This window comes from Buteo buteo, chromosome 15, assembly GCF_964188355.1.
Source record: "Buteo buteo chromosome 15, bButBut1.hap1.1, whole genome shotgun sequence".
Lineage (NCBI taxonomy): Eukaryota > Metazoa > Chordata > Aves > Accipitriformes > Accipitridae > Buteo > Buteo buteo.
The window spans coordinates 6597171-6611161 of NC_134185.1; the positions used below are offsets into that span (position 1 = coordinate 6597171).

A 13991-nucleotide genomic window follows, 5' to 3' on the forward strand; every position below is an offset into this window, starting at 1 on the left:
ATTCCTGCCTTGGATCAACTAAATGTCTCTTTCAGCTGGGGATTTTATTCGGCTCCTTTTTCATAACTGTTGAAGCACTTAGTTAGCTGTGTTTTAGTGGTCTCAAGGCAGTTTGGAAACTGTAATAAAACTTTTTTTGAGGGGTTCTGCCTACGAATGTGCTATTCTTCATTTCTCGAAGGTCTGAAATAGATTATACAGAAGTGTGTGTAACACACAACTGAAACCTGACACGTCTGTCTAGCCATGATGTTTCAACATCTGATAATTCATTTACACGTCCTGAGAGAAAAGAGGTTCAAAATACACTACAAAAAGCAGGCAGGCGAGAGAGTCTCGCAATCGCTGCAGGTTGTCTGACAAAATAGGTGGGATTAGGCCAAGTTAGTGGTTCCTAATTGCAAGTAGCTATACCTTCATAACTATATGCTCTAGTCACACCAAATTCCTCCCAATTACCCCAGCAAAACTTCCAAGTTATTTCTTTGTCTAAGTAAAGGCTAATATGAACAGTCCTCATTGCATATACATATAAGTGTTTCTAAAGTTCGGGTGTTTCTATCTCGGGAAGTAGGGGAGGAGTCATTTCTTTGAATAAAGTCATAAATGCATCATATATCATAATTAGGCTGGAGGAAAGAGAATTCCAAAAGCAATTAGGCAACAGATTTTATCAGGAAGGTGCCAAGAGCAAAACAAAAGAAAAATACGTAAATCATTATTCTGCAGAAACAGCTGAAGGGGAAAATAATATTCTTCTACCATCTACAGAACTAACCAGCAAGGCACATTTAGCGGGTAGGCGCTATGGAGATCCAGGAATTTCCCAGTTACTGACACTGAACTTAACAGGCTTCTGCCGGGCAGCTGTATATACTTGCCTTAGCCAAATGCCTTTACTGCACATAAAAATACCAAGAGCTCAAAGGAAAACTAAGCAATGGTTTCAGTCCAATGGTACCTCCAGCGGGTAAACAGAGGAGTAATATTGACCGTAACAACTCCCTGACACTAACACGAGAAAGACCAAGGTTAGCATTAAATTGTCCTGAAAGCTCCAACATCGTGTCACTGCTCTGCGTGGGAAACGGCTGTCCCTGAGCACATCTACTGCACTCTGCAGCGAGTTAAAGGATCACCTAAACTCAGCATAAATGGACTTTTGTCCCAGACAGCTTGTGTGGGCTTGGAGTGCCATCTTTTGATCCTTTTGAAGAGCAACAGAAATTAATCATCTCACAAAGGCATCTAGGAGTTCACTACTGCTGCAGGTCTACCGTTCCTGAGACTCATTTTTCTTTCCTGAAATAAAACGTCTCAGCCGAAGCATTCCTTTGCCCACCTAGAAACACTTTGTTTCCTTCTTGCAAACTTAGGTGTGTGAAAGAAAGCCTGGAGGTGACGGAGGAAAGGTCCTCTTGCTGGCTCAGCAGGGACACAAGCAGACTGTCTCAGGACTAAAGGTTTTCCTCATTGATCCTTAGAGACCACTTTAAAAAGAAGGGGGGGCTTCCACCAGTGCCAGTTCCATCTCACACTAATTCAACCTGCAAAAACCTTAACCGAAGCATTTCCAAACTGCACAGTGTGCGACAGCTACCCCTTCCAAAAAGAAAAAATAACCTAAACGAAGAAGAAAAAACCCGACACCACAGGGAAAAACCCACTACCTACCAAAGGCACAGAAAACGGCAAAGGGGAGAAAGCATCACCGGGAGCTGCACCCGCGGGAGAAGGGAGGGACGGCGAGCTCCGGCCCAAGCCGCAGCGGCTCCAGCTGCCTGCGGGCGCGCTGGGCGCTGACCCCGGGCTCCGCCTGGAGCCTCGGGCCGGGACACCCACCGCGGCCGGGACACCCACCCGCCGGGTTCCCCCGTGGCCTGAGAGCCAGCAGCCCCTCGGGGCTCTCCGCTCGGCGCCTCTCCTCCACCCTTTCGACCTCACGCCTGCAAGCCGGCTCCGACATGCCCGACACGCACACGCGGAGACCCACGGACACACTCTTTACCGCCTTCAGCCCGGCGCTGCTAACCTCAGCCTAGAGTGCATCGGAAGGGGCTGAGTGCGTGGTGGGTACGGACAGGCAACGGGGGTCGGCCGAGGGGAGGGAGGGCAGGGGGTCCCCGCTCCTGCGCGGGCACAGACCTTCAGGGACGGCTGCGGGGTGCCGGGGTCGGTGGGCTGCTCCTCCGGCGGTGACTCCGGCGGTGCCTGCAGCAGCAGCAGCAGCAGCAGGAGCCGCAGCCGTCGGACCTGGATAAAGGGAGGAGGAGAAAGGATGAAGCTCCGGGGGCACCTTGTGGAGGGAGCAGCAAGTAGCAGCGGCGGCGAAGGAGGGGCAGAAGCGGCGGCGGTAGCTGAGCGCAGAGGAGGCGCCTCGGTTACTGTAGCTCCCGGTGCGAGGGGTCCGTCTGGGAAGACTTGCCTTCTCCAAGTGGGAAGAGCCTCTTCTCAATCTGCTACTTAATAGAGGGCTGTTCCCAACTCTCAATTTACCCTCGTAAGCGGTTACGAAACTGCAGGGAAGGTGGACTGCTGCCACCGGGTGATATATGCGCTGCTCTGCTCCAGCAAAGAAGGGGATCCACTTCTGGAAACTGGCGCATACCTCCGCGCATTCCTGCGGCATGAGGCGGGCGGCCGCCCCGGCAGCGCGCCCGGGGGGCAGGGACCCGGCCCGCCGCCCCCTCCCGCCCCTCGGCTTCCCAAACGGGGCGGGGGGGGGGGGCGACGGGACGGGGACACGGGAGGGCAGTGGAAAAACTGAGTCCCCGGGCATGGCTTCGAGGGACGGCGGTGCGGAGGGTGTCCCCCCGTGGGGGTTTCCACGCAGTCCCCGTCCCACCCCCGAGGGTCCGTTCGCCCTCCCGGGGCCGGGGCTGATCCCCGGGACAGCCTTGAGGTGCGGGCAGCCTCGGGGGCAAAGAGACCGCAGTCATTTTGACACAATTCGGGGCTGTCTGGCCTCCACCCTATGCAGCCTACATACGTTAAACCACCACCACCACCCCCCCGTCGCCACACAAGGTGTTTTGCTTCGAGCACAAAACGCCGCCGGTACCGGGTACTGCCTGCAGCGGGCGGAGGGGACGGGACGGGACCAGACGGGACGGGGGCGCACGACCCCCACTGCCTCCTCCCTCACAGCCCGTGGGCAAACCCGTGGCTCCTGTCTGAAACCCTGTGCCTTCCCAAACCGGGCCAGCCCGTTGGGCGAAAGGCTCCGCCGGGGTCTCCCGTTGCTCGCTCCCGGGAGCCTGCCTGTGGGGAGTCGGCGTGTCCCGGCCTCCGCAGCGCACCGTGCCGGAGGGTGATGGGGCGGGACACGCGGTCCCTTCCCTGCCCGGGGCCGGGTAAGGCTTCCAGGAAAGCGGGAAAACGGCACCCCTGGTAACGCTCTCGAAAGCGGCTCCTCGGGCACCTTCGGGCTAAGCTACGGGATACCACCGTCTCCGCGGAATGCCTTCCTTTCCCGCCCCTTCGGAGCGGGTCCGCAAACTCGGCGAAGCGGAAAAGAGGATGGGCGAGGAGCGGGGACAAACGGGCAGAGAGAAAAGCTGCGGCTCTCTGACAGCCGCGGCCCCGCTCCGCTCCCTGTCGTGTCCCGTGTGTCCGTCCCCCTCCCCGCCGCCGCCGCGCCGGGCCGGCGCCATTCGCGGTGTTGTGGCGCCCCCCAGCGGCGGCGGCGGGCAGGAGCGGCCCGACCCCACGGCCCGTGTGCCCCGTTCCACACCCCCCACACACACACACCCACACCCCGCCGGGGCTACCGCGGGGCTCCCCGGGTTAGCAGCTTGCGATGTGAGGGGAAAAGGGGGTGAACAAGGCTGGGGAGAGGGGCAAAGCCTCGGGGAGGAGTTCAGGACCCCCGTTTCGGAGCTGTCTTTAAGGTGTCCGGGTCATACCGGCCCCCCCACACCGGCTTTATGCACGGACGTGAGCTGCGGGGCGAGTTCCAGGCTGGGTGGAAGTGACTGAGAGCGGAGGTGAATACCGGGGTGACGGCTCCTGGGCACTTTTCCGCAGGATTGGGGACATCGAGGACGCGTCGACCGGAGGACTTGTCCCCCCTGAGCTGATGAGGTTCCCTTCGTTACCGTCACAGACCCGTCATCTGCACGAGAACCCGAACGCTGACAAGAAAAAGCGATGACCAGAAGACGTGCGCTGACATTTCCAGACGCTTTGGAAGTGAGTCAGCTGCTCTTAGGGACAGGCCACAGCTTCAGCCGTCTGGTATTGATAAAATGCACTTCCCAAAAGCAATGTCTCCTCTGCTGATAAACTTTCAAATACTCTCGACCTATCAACCCTCTTGCCCAGCTCTTGAGTTGGATTTTCTCTTTTGGCATTTTGGTGTGAGGAATTTAGTTCCTTCCTGTGCAGATCTGGTGTGTAAAAGCAGTATTTCTAAGAAATAATACTTTTCAAAAATTTTAGTTTAATTTCCCGAATGAACACACCAAGAACACCAGTATAAATGTGGTGTGAACAATAGTTCCGGAAGAATGGACATCAGGGATTATGATGAAATATCCTTCCATAGGAAGTGAGTTCATGCAAATGAGGTGTTTTTATCACTCGTGAGCTGCAGCAGTATTTTTTTTACAGTGTACTGTGGATTTTTTCATCATAGGATAACCGAGATTTTATGTTAATAGTTAAAATCAATTAATGCAAATAATGAGGATGGAAGAAAATATGTAATCTTCTACTTAAAAATTAAATCACTTGGAACAATTATTTTAAAATATTTCAGTAATTTGGTACTAAATCCACAGCTGGCTTTACATGAGTGGAAACTTTGAAACCAGTGTGTCTCTCAGGGGTGCAAGAATCTCATAGACTCTCCCTCTTAGACCTAGGTGCTGCTGAGGGGACCGTCTCCCATTCTGACCAGCTTTGCTTAATTTCTTGGCATGAAATAAGACTCAGAGCTGGCAAGAGCAAATAATTCATTGACTCCAAGGACAGCAGGATTTCATTCTTATCTTTAACTCTTTGTTGTAACCATTCTAACCATGTTCCTCCTAAGACCTTTTAGATGTAAAATGCACCAACAAATTGCATTTAGAGTGTGTGCTTCCATACATCACAGTAATTAAATGAGTTGTTTTTAATCAGCTCTGTTGCTATGTACATTCATAGTCTGAGTACATAATATGTGATGCAGAAAGCATTTCTGAAATGCATAAACATTTACTAACACTCTCCTGTCTGCTTGTCTCTCAGACAAGTGTTAAACACATTAAGACCATGCACTCCAGCTCTGCAATTTTCTTTGCTATCTAAGCTGAATAAATTGAAACAGTGACAAATTTAAACACAAAAATCAAGCTCTGAATTCATATTTATACTTTTAATAATATTGCCCATTTCTGCTGTAGGTATGTGACAGTACTATTGCAGGTAACCAGGAATCTCTTAGAAATTTTGAACTGGGTTTGGGTCTAGAATAATTCAAGCTTCTTTGTGCTTCTGGCACCTTTTTTTTGTTTCCTCGGGCTGCATTGCCAGGGTAGAATAAAACAGGACGTTCTGCACTTCAGCACTGTAAACCTCGAATATTGTTTCCATGTGGATATCACACTAGATTTGGCTTCCGTGGCTTCCTGACAGTTGCATCTGCTTTACATATGGATACGGTAAATGCCTGATTCGTATGTAGATATGTAGTTGAGTACATGTTTTGCACAGAGGAAGAATCAAAAAAAGTGTCAGCTCTTTGAACATTAAACAATAAATAGATTCAGCAATAAGTGTTGTTATACAGGCAAAACTGCACTGCTACGAGTGACTTTTACTTACATCTACCTGGGAAGTACTTTGCTGGTCGGTCTATCACTGCATCTATCACTACGGTGTATCTAAACAAAATGTTGTCTTAGTACAGTCATTTAGGAGGCTCATTAGCTCCTTACAACACAAAGGACAGCCTTTCCAGTGTATTTTTTATTCCTTATTAAATCAGTCAGAAAGCGAATATTGCACAGTATTATATCTGCATCCATAAAATGCAGAAGGACAAAATACAGCAAACTGCTTCCTTCAGGTCCTGCCTTCTCTGAGAGATTTCCAGTCAATAGCATGAGAAGAACTCTGTCTGGTGTTTATTTATTTGGATAATTTCATTTCAGAGCTGGTATTCAGAGAGCAGTACTAGTCTGGCCTCTCATAATGAGGCTTCTTATATTAGCAGTGTTCAGAGGACTGGTTCTAGCTGAAATCTACTCATTTAGTGGAACAACTATGGAAGCAGCATCCCTGGAGAGTGTTACAGCCATAAAATAATTATCTACCTCACCAGGTATGTTTTCCTTAGCAACTGTTTATTTCTTTAATTTCTCTAACTGATTTTTCCCATCATGTAATGTTCTGAAAGTAAAAAATGATTGTGGCTCCAAATAAGTAGAACTGGAAAAGAAAATAAATCATTCAAAAGCAGAGGTATAAATAGAAAGGAACTGGCCTTTTAATGTGATTTGGGACTCTTACAAAAGCCAGCTAATTTGTAGGCAGTCATTTTTTTAAAATATCAGATCTTTAATACTAAAATTGGAAAAAATAAGATGCAACGATCTTACACTCCCTTCCATATATATACACAAACGCACTTTATCTTAAAACATTCCTAAATTAAGCTGCTTTGTTTCAAAGAAGCTGGTTTGTAACTTTGCAACAGAATCCTGATCTAATCAGGAAGCATTCCCCAATGAAGCCAGTGAAAATCTTGCTTGATTGAAGAGGGCGAGAAAAGAAATTAACTGAAGACAGTGACCCTGTATATTTGTCAGGTATCACAGTAAGTCTTAACACAACCATTCCTGTCACAGCATTGGACTAGCCATAAAGACTTGCGGATGCAGGTCTAAGCATTCTTCTTCTCCATGTGGCTGAGGGGTCCCCAGTGAAAGAATGATGATCTACTGAGGAAACACATCATTTTAAAAAATCAAAACACTTTAAAAAGTCACGAGTCACTAGCTGCTACTTGCAGAATGTCATAATACAGTGTTCTCTGAGTACCTAATTGGATTCAACATATGATGAAAGGTTAATAGCCATGGGTTCCCCTACATTTGGTAACCCTTCAACTATTTCAATGTAATTACTCCCTACAAAGAAGCACACAATATTAATTGGCAGTGAAGTCTGAAATGGTGCAGTGCCAAGCTCTGAATAAGGACATTTTGCTAATTCTTCTTAGTACTTCTGTATCAAAAAATATCAATATATACTGTGACAGCAGCGTCTGTGTGGGTGGTAGGTAGGCTTATGGAGAAGATAAGCTTGTGTCTGAATGGACAAAGTGTTCAAAGTTCAAGTTGCATTAGCTAACGAGTGACCGGATCCCATTGTTGCTGACAGTGGAATAATTAATGACAGTGGGGGAATTTTAAGACTGAATACCTTGTCATTAGGCCAACCGCTGATGCTGTCCTTCTCTCCCCCACAGCACAAAAGGCACTGAGTATGGAGGGATGCTGCGATTCCCCTGACTGAGGAGCAGGTTGGAGGAAAGCTGTCAACGGGGAATACTCGGCTGCTGCTGCGCTCTCTCCCAATACACATCTTTCCAAGAAGGTTTTAGAGGACGTAAAGGTCAGCCCCAAACTTCCTGTCAGTTCAGCAGGACAAACATTCAAAAGCTTAAACACTCTAACAAGCGAATCTGATGATACAAATGCACAGAACCATAATAAATGATGCTGGAAAAGATCCTGAGAGGCCATATAGTTCATCCCCCATTATTTAAAGTACACCAGGGCTTCAAAGAGAAATCCTCCATACCATACTTAGTACTAGGAGCATACTTTGGGGAGCTGTTTCCTAGTGGCTGAGAATAGATAATAACTTGTTTTAGGTGAGTCGCATGTTGTCCATAGTTGGATTATGAGCACAGCAGACAGAAATAAGTTGGATCGACAGAGTAACAGTCTACTCTGAAGTGAAAGAAAAAATTATCTACGAAAAAAAACCTACACCAGAGAAGCCTGTATCTTTGGATGATTCCACAAAAATAGTCTCAGTTTAGTATGAAAAATTGTTTGCTTAACTGGCATTTCTGCAAACTCTCAGCCTGAGAACAACCAGGACTGGGAGATTCCCTCCTGCATGTGAGTGCCAGAGGTACGGACCACACCAGTCTCACCAAAACCCCTTTTGCTGTTACAGTATGTCTGCACTTGACAGTCATGTAATTTTTTGACCATTTCTAAACCTCGGAGGAGATGGACTCTATGGTCATCATCCCTGCTCCCCTCTCGCCCTCTGTTGAGGTTTTGTGGAAAAAAGAGTCAGGCAAGAACTTAGCTCACAGGCATTAAAAACACTGTCGTGGTATCACCTGTCAGGACATTTATGAACTCCATATGAGCTAACTTTAAAAATGAAATTGTTTCTTTTGCACAAGTCATAATTGGCTAGTGACTAAAGGAGAAAATACACAGAGCAAAAGAATGCAGACTTAAATCAGCTTTTCTTATTGCAGCCTTGTGGCTGCTGCTTCCCAATATGTTGAATGCTGACAGTTCCAAATACCAGAGCATAAGATTTATTTGGATTATAAATAGATGTTGCCCTGTGCTTCAGTATCAGAAGTACTCTGTTGTGTAAACAGAAAACTATTGGTTTTTGTTTCTACTTTTAAAGATTACTTGAAAGCTCCTACCCACTCTTTGCTGACAGCCTTTTTCACCTGTTGGAGTTCAGTGTCTCTCTCGCGTATCAACACCTCTACAGCCTGCAGAGGCTTCACAAGAAGCTGTTAAAATGTCTCCTCTCACATGCCCTTTCCTCTGCTCTCTTGGATGCTTTCCAGCTGGCCTCGCTACTCTGTTAGTTTTTAGCCACCCCAGTTTATTGAACATGTCTTGGTTTTGGTGTTGTCCTGATTTCTGTTATAATGGATTCTTCTCCAGAGAAATATGTTTGCTACTGGCTCCAGTGCCTCTTGTTTGTGATTGTCTGTTTTTTCATTTTTGTTTTTGTTTTTGTTTTAAGAGTATTAAACAAAATCATTTGCTTAGGATTTTTAAACAGGTTTTTAAGCATAAATTACACTCTGAAACACCACCCAGGTTCTTTCCATCCTTTGCAATTACATCTTGTAGAGTGTAAATGTTCAGCTGGTAAAGCTGACCTGTTGCTCGCTCACCCTCTGCCCAGTGCTCTTTGAAATGTATTTAGGTGATGTGCTGCTTAAGGCACATCGCAACATGGGGCTTTACTACATCATGGTCTTCTTCCCCAATTAAGAACAGCAGCGGCTGCAAGATGAGGTCCCTTTCTTTATGCTAGGAGTAGCTGTTGGGACCTTATTTTTTAATAAAAACTACAGAATCTGCTTCTCTAACCTCCAGAGAAGCCAAGAAGGCAGAGAGGGGTTGTGCTCCTTGACACATGCCCCACCGTCGCAGCTTTGCTGCTTGAGAACATCGGCTGTGGCCATTGCTCTGTCCTGCAGGGTAACCTCAGGCAGCATTTGGCTCTGGATTAAGATACATTTAGGTGCCTGCATGTGAGCCCAGGATCTAAATATCCACGATGGCTGATGAAGATCTAGTTAACGAGTGGAGCAGTGCCTGAGCAGTTTGACCGCCCACCATTCACGGGGCTTGGCTCAGCTGCTTTCACATTGGGCTCTAGAGCCATTTGAGTGCCCACCAGCATCTGAGACCTCTTGGGAGCTGCCAGCTACAGCCCAGGACCCATATACCCTGGCACATCTCAAACTGTACTAGACCACTTGGGAGGTAGAGGCGAGCCCCCGGTGCTGTTTTGGGTGCCACAGGCATCTTGCAAGGCCCCCAGCTGCTATAGCACGTGTGTGCGAGTCTCCTGCAGGTCCTCTGTTGTATTTGCCAGCCCCAAGAAAATGCCTCAAATATAGCCCGAGATGGCGTTAGACAGCCAAGTTCAGGCAACTGGGTTGAACACTTTTACTTTTCACCTCTGGTATTTGTGCCAGCCAAGTCTTCTGCTGGTGCCAAACTTTGTAGTCTGCTCATGTAAATACCTATTTACTGGGGACCAGAATGAGACCGGCAAATGTGCCTGATGTTGATCAAAAGACATTTAGATGGTAGTGATTTCCAGTCTCTACCCCTCTGCTTTTGGATCTCAGACCCAAACAGAGAGGTAAAGATTGTGACAGAGGTTCCTAACTCTGTAAAATACATCATATGCAGCTTTTACTGCCTAGCCATACAGTTGATGTCTCTCCTGCACCAGTCCCAAGTTTTGTGAGTTCCTTTCAGAAACTGCATTTACACCCCATATTTAATTAAGCTGGGGTAACCAAAAGTTGTGATTCCCCTCTTCTTTTCCCAGAAATCTGGCCATATATTTAAGTACTATTTCCAGAACTAATAAAATCTTTCCGTTGTAAGATTTTTTTCTATTTTATGATTTTAATAGAAGATAATTTCTTGGTATTGCTCTTCTAAAACATCAGGCTATTTAAGTAAATGTCCGAGTATGGATTTAGGAGTCTAAGTTTAGGCACTTCTTTCCAAAAATCTGGGAGAAGGTGTACTAACCTCCCAGTGGTCCCAGTGCAATGCTCCACACGTAGCACATATTAGCACACCGCACTATATTTAGAAAAATGTGCTCTACTGCTCCTAAGAGATGACTGAACAAACCTTGATAACAAAGTTGGCCTGGCTCCTTTGGGACTTGTAACTTCCCACTGAGTAATAGAGATCATTAAAATATTTTAATTATATAATTCCCTTTTGCATAGTGTTATGACAGATAAGATTGCAAGTTTGTGTCAGCCTTTCCATTATAAACTTCAGGTCCCAGGGCATTAGTCATCCAGAGTAAGTGTTCATGTTGAGATGAAACAATGTGGAACTATTTTGATATTAAACAAACACATATAACTCAATTAGTTAAAGAACACATTTGTAGCTTAGAGGTCCTGGTGGAATCACAAACACCTCCTTGCACCCATGCAGGAACAGAAGCTGCTCACAGTTCTTCAGAACAAACTGTCTCAACAGGTGAGACAAGCTCTAGCAGCACCGAATCTCCCTCTCTCCCTTTTATTCCAAAGAACATCTCTAAATATCTATGCATGATGTTATGGTCACATTGATGGGAATGATACCAGGAGATTTGCGCAGAAACTCTTAGAGGAACCTTAATTTGGGAGTAAGAACATTTTGGGCAGATCACATACTTCAGGTCCTGCACAGCCCAGATTTCTTGGTTAAAAGGGAAAACTTCTGTGAAAAATGAAAGACAGCCATCTACAAGTAATTAATTTTTTTTTTTTAAGATATTGTTAGAACTGGACAAACAAACATATGGCTCTTTTAGCCCTGAGAAGTCCTCTACAAAATTTTTAACCCAAAGAAATTAAAAGACAGTTCAAGTTGTTTCTGGATCCTTGTGGCAGCTAAAACACATTTGGATTATCACATATAAAGTATCTCAGTTGAACACCTTACTGCTCTTTTCAAGGAAAACAGTCTGCTGCTGCTGCTGGTGAAATCACAGGGAACTGCATCTCTAGGTGAACTTCACAGACAGCCTCAAAAAGAGAGTTATTCCTCGATGCACCTCTAATGGTAAGAATACCATTTTATTAGACTGACATATCACAAAACACTCTACTCTCTTACTTTACACCTCTATCAGCAGTCAAATGCATGTTGCTCATAGAGGAAAGGGACCACCTACGCTACAATACGTTTTTAAAGCAATACCGTGACCTTGTTCGTTTCATACTTAGTTTGTAATAATTCTGTTTAGGAAGCTTTAATTTAGGTAACTCTAAACCTCCAAGCTTCCTGTGATCTTTTCTGTTGTAGCTCCTTCTGTGTTCTGGTATATGTAAAGCTTAAATGTTACTGGATCGTCCCTTTCCAATTTATTTCCATCCCCACCAGACAGCATCTTGCCTTTTCTGCAGCCAGCAAAGACCCAACAAGACAAGGGACAGGCAGATTCACCAATGAAAATACCAAAGCTTGTAACATAACAATAAAACAATAAAATACTGGGGAGGGAGAGGAAAGAGAATTACATGCACCGCATAATCCAGACAGAGGACAGGAAAGATCCCTACGTTTGAGAAAGCTCAGATTGGTGGATTAGGAACTCAAAGAAAGAAACACATTACCGAAGGACAAATTCATCCCTCTCTGGCAGTTTTCTCTAGGACATAGCAGGCTCTGTGCAATGGGAGTGAATACTTTGTGAGCTGAGTGAACTGTATACAGATACTTGTATTCCCCAAGGAGCTAAAACCAGGACTGCCTGACTGGGGACTCGGTGGGGTAACACCCTTCTCTCGAGTACCTCCCCAGCCCCTACAAGTCAATTTGGCTTGTCACAGCATTTATAAACATGAATCCCAGCCAATTACCTTTTTTTTGTGAGGATGTATCTTTTTGAGAAAATATATACAAGTGTGCTTAACTTTACATGTATTTCGGGGAAGCCTGTGATCAGTTGGTCTAATAGAAAACCTGTGAATAATAAAAACCGTTCTTGAGAAATATTGAGACAAGACCAAAACGTGTATCACAGATTGCATGTGCTGCCCACCAAGTTTGAAGACTTGAATACACACATTCATAAAAAGTACAGTACAGCCAAGACACTCTCCTCAGATTGTGTTTCTGGACAAGCCATTATTTTTACAGCAGAATTGACTGAGTACTGAAAAGATAAGTGGAAAGGCTCAGGCAAGTTAGACTAGAGAAGGTGGTGTTATTATTAAAAGGAACTTATTTAAAAAAATAATCACACAAGCATGCACATGAAAAGATACGTTGGTTCTGACTTACTCATCCCCTAAATACCTTATTTAGGGTCAAGTCAGGTCGATCAGTTTGATTTTGTCTCTGAAAGTCTGATTCACTCTAGCAACTATGAAGGTCAACATCCAGCTCTTTGATATGTAACAGAATTGGGAAAGAATGGGAGAGTAAGAAAGGACAGCTTAATATGAAAGATGCCAAAAAAATTTCATCATGCTTTCTCATAGTTCAGAGCAGTGATAGCCAAGGTGAGCAATGTTAGAAAAGTGGTATTTTTACTCTGGGATCTGGAAAAAGAAAAAAAGTACAGTTAAGATCATACACTTAGACATCTCTCTGGTGTTTTCTTTTTCTTCTGAAAGTTTCTGAACTTTTTTCATGGTGTCTTTTAGGAAGCCTGTGCTGCGATATTGTGTATTATTAATCCTCAGACTGTTACTGGGGAAATTTTTGTGTGTGTCAGGCTAATTGGATCTATACATATATTCAGCAGCCAAGAAAATGTAGCCCAGGGCACAGTTCTAAGAGTAGATAGTTCTGAGCTACCTTCCCAATGGAGAAGGTAAAACATGGTCTGTACGCCTGGAGTCTCAGAAAGGATTGTGTAACCTAGAAATGTAATAATGAGAATTTAATTTTCACCTGTTTCATCTGTCTGCTTATTGTTTGAATAGTCATTTCTCTTACAGTAGCATGAACAATTTTTTTTTTCATTCTGCCAAAGCTGGCACACTACTAAGCTTTCTTTGTTAACCTTAAAACCATATAAGTTTAAAACGCTAAAATAATGAAAAATAGAGTGGCAAGGGAAGTGGAAGAGATGGAGTGCTCATTGCCTGTCTAGCAGAAAATGTCCCCCATATTTTTTGGGTGACATTTAGAACAATCCAGCTCAGTGGAAGCCAGGATAGTGTTCCCATGTCCTCAGCTCCAGGAGGCTTTCCCATCCTTTAAAGCAAAATATAAAAAAATCATAGCTACCATTTCTAATAACAGTAACTGGAAAATAAATTTCACATGAACCTGAAATAGAAAAAGAAGTTTACATGAAATCTCTGCTGGGGAAAGATACCTAAATTTGTGTATTGCCTAAACACAAATCAAAAGTAGGGCTGCAGTAAGGTAGCAATATTGTACATCAGTATAATACCTAACTCCAGAAAACATTGATTTAAGGATGGTAATTAAGCACTACAGTAATAGAATCAGACAAGA

At 45.1% G+C, this 13991-nt stretch overlaps 1 protein-coding gene across 5 annotated transcripts in view; it reads right to left on the reverse strand.

Moving 5' to 3' along the window:
- COL12A1 (collagen type XII alpha 1 chain) overlaps window positions 1-2576 on the reverse strand; it is a 106080-nt gene extending 103504 nt beyond the window's left edge. For 2 of the 5 annotated variants that reach the window (XM_075046457.1, XM_075046459.1), the window contains exon 1: window positions 2146-2454. The gene's annotated coding sequence lies outside the window, so the exon portion shown is untranslated. Of the gene's footprint in view, window positions 1-2145 lie in introns of all 5 variants that reach the window. The other 3 variants (XM_075046458.1, XM_075046461.1, XM_075046460.1) reach the window with 3 other exon arrangements.
- Window positions 2577-13991: the final 11415 nt, after the last annotated feature.